The 3,250-nt window shown below is 37.8% G+C and overlaps 1 non-coding gene across 1 annotated transcript; it reads left to right on the forward strand.

Annotated features, from left to right (window-relative positions):
* The first annotated feature begins 351 nt into the window (after window positions 1-351).
* Window positions 352-457, forward strand: LOC145103597 (small nucleolar RNA R71). The gene has a single exon (XR_013706680.1). It is a non-coding gene; the product is annotated as a small nucleolar RNA R71 (small nucleolar RNA).
* Window positions 458-3,250: the final 2,793 nt, after the last annotated feature.

Consider the following 3,250-nt stretch of genomic DNA (forward strand, 5'->3'; position numbering starts at 1 on the left):
GCTTTCTTGTTTCCATATTCATCCATATTGCAATCCTTTGTCAAGTGTGGGCCACTACATCTCTCGCAACCAACTCGAATTTCAAGAATTGATTGGTCCAATTGAGTCAATCTCCTATTCATGCTGCTAAGCATTGGCATCATAGCAGCCATCTCTTCAGTTTGTGTACCTCTGCCTTTTATTCCATCACGTCCTGGGTTGTGATACTCACGAGAGTTCCTTGAAAACTCTTCAATCAGCTCCTTAGCCTGATTTGGGATCTTCTTCGTTAGTCGTCCTTGCGAATCAAGGAGTTGTCTTGTCATAACATTCACCCCATCATAGTATATTGACATCTCTTGCTGAATATTGAGGTCATGTTGAGGACAATTCCTTAACAACCCCTTGTAGCGTTCCCAGGCCTCGTATAATGACTCCACGGATGTTGGTCAAAGTTGGCAATTGCCTTCTTGAGTTTAGAGATTTTGGAGGGTGGGAAAACTAATCTAGAAATCTCTCACGTAACTGGGCCCATGTGGTAATTGTACCGGGTGGGAGTGCCTTCAACCAGTCTTTTGCTGCTCCCTTGAAAGTGACTGGTAGCATCCTTAGCAAAGATGTCTCCCTTGGGATATTGGGAGTATTAAAATAATCCGCAATATCGTTCACCTCGTCTAAGTGTTTGAAAGCATCCTCGTGATCCTTCCCGTAGAATGGGGTATCCTTAAGTGCAGTAAGGATATGTCCCTTCAACTCGAATGTGGCATTGGCGGGATCGTAGGTTGTACTAAACCCGGCCCCACATCATCTTGAATGTGCTTTTTGTAGTCCCCCATGGCCATCTCATCAATGTTCGCCATCTCTTTCTCCAGCTCGTTCTCGGGTTCACATGTTTGTAATTCAATTTCAAGCTCGGTATCGTACGTGGACTCAGCTAGGACAGGTATTTGATCTAAGTTTTCAAGCTTGCTCTTGGTCTTTGAAGATGAACTTGAATCCTCCACTTTCTTCCTTAACTTCCTTGAAAAGGATGATTTTAGTTATTGTAAGGGTGTCTTCTTTGGTGTTTGATCTTCCTTCGCGTTCTTGTTCTTATTTTTTTGAAGGGCTGACTCCGGATCTTCAGGTGGTGGCACCAAAGGTGTGTTAGAGCCTCTGGTCATGAACTCCTGAAAACTAAACAAATTAAAAACGTAAAATTGAACTAAAAGACAAAAATAAACTAAAAACTAAAGAAAACTAAAAATCACAGTTCTCACGTCGTGAGACAATATGCTCATGTCGTGAGTCCTGTAACAGAGAAAAAAATTAAAACATAAAAGTAACTTTTTGCAGGTTTTATCTTACAAAAAGGATGGATTAATTTAAAGAAACAAACTAATAATTAACTAAGTTGTTCCCCGGCAACGGCGCCAAAAACTTGATGCGTGCAAATAGCTACACCTAATTTTATTATTTATAACCTAACTACCTTAACTAACTAATTGCATCTAGGCAGTGTACCTAGTCAAAATTATAGAGTAGTTGGGTAAGTCGGGTGTCGATCTCAGGGAACGATTTTGACTAATTAATTTATCTACTATTAAATTAACCTAATTATTAACAAAGGAATGGGTTTTATCTGATTTTGCAAGACCAGACGAACTTAATTCTTAACAAAATTCAATCAATAAATATGTGACAACCCGAAATTTCCATTCTGTACAAACAATATCACTTCAATAGAAGTTATAACAGTCATAGTCAATTTTCAGACTTTTCGAATAAGTTGGAGTAATCCAGGGTTTACACTTCAGTAAATATCAGGAGAGTGGATGCACTATGGTTTTGTGCAACACTGTTATTCCAACACTCTGTTATATTAGAAATCATTTCAGGAATAAAAATATTTTCTGTCCAAAATATCTCAGGACTATAAATAGATTTCTGAACTAAATTCATTCATTATTCACATTTCCAACCATTTTCTCTCTCACGGATCTTCGGTTTTTCATCCCAAATCGTGAGTACACTTCTCTAGTTGTTTTATAATACTTGTTATATGCTTAATAACATAGATTACATGTCAAATACGTGAGATTCGGGAGTTTACTGCCCAAGAACGTTCTTGGGGAGTAAACTCCAAAATGAAGCTTAAAGGCTATCTAGTCTCATTTCCTTGTTAAGTAACTAGCTAAGGATTATATGTATGTATATTTGAGACTAGAAAACAATCAAAAACACCTAGCTTAGGGTGTTCACGGCCCAAGAACTTCTTGGACCGTGAACTCCAAATTCAAGGGCCAAAATGTGCCCTAATCACTCCTAAGGCTTTAGACATTAACCCTCATTTACTTCTAGCTAATTTGTGGACTTTAAAACATCAAGAACACCCCTCAAAGTGAGTTTACGGCCGAGGAATTCACATAGGCCGTAAACTCCAAACAAGGGCACCAAAGTGTGCCTAGGGTCCTGTTTAGCCTTAAACAAATGCCTAGAAATTATCCTACTTGTGCTTGGGACTTGAAAGAATAAAAACACCCATCCCATGAGAGTTTACGGCCGTAAACTCTAAGGGATTTGGCCTTGGGGCCGTAAACTCCTCAAAGGAGTATTTCTATGCCCTAAACTACCCAAAGGATTAAACAACCAAGCAAGGCTTATTCTAGAAATCAAATAGCACTTCAAAACATCAATTACCACCAAGATTGGAGTTCACGGCCGTAAACTCAAGGGTGTACGACCGTAAACTCCTTGTGTGGGTTTTATTGAGGAGTAAACACTTATATAAGGCCCTTTGGTACATTAAACCCCTTTAGCCTTGTCCCATAACAACTTAGATGCAACCATTAGGACCTATAACACTTATTCAAAGTGTTTACATGTTCCTAAGTGTCCCAACTTATTTCATTAGTTATTATTTGGCTAATTAGTTATATATATGCTCATTATATGATAACTAGGCTCGTGCGTGTGAACAAGTCTCCGTTTGCCACCTTGCATGGTATCCGACACTTCAATCCAATCCACTCACCACAAGTGAGTTCATACCCCTTTAATTAACCTTTGAAATACTTTTAAATGTTTTAAATACTTTATGGGGGGATACAAGTTAAATACTTATAGTTATTACATCAATCACATGTGATTAATAACTAGAAAACCAATGATTTTATTACTGTTCAAACCGTTTATCAAACTATTTTACTTCAAACTGTTTTACAAACTCTTTTACTTATCAAATACATTTATTTAAACTTTATTATACTTCTTATAAATTTCATGCCCATAT

Source organism: Lactuca serriola, chromosome 4 (genome assembly GCF_051521515.1).
Source record: "Lactuca serriola cultivar US96UC23 chromosome 4, Lser_US96UC23_V15, whole genome shotgun sequence".
Lineage (NCBI taxonomy): Eukaryota > Viridiplantae > Streptophyta > Magnoliopsida > Asterales > Asteraceae > Lactuca > Lactuca serriola.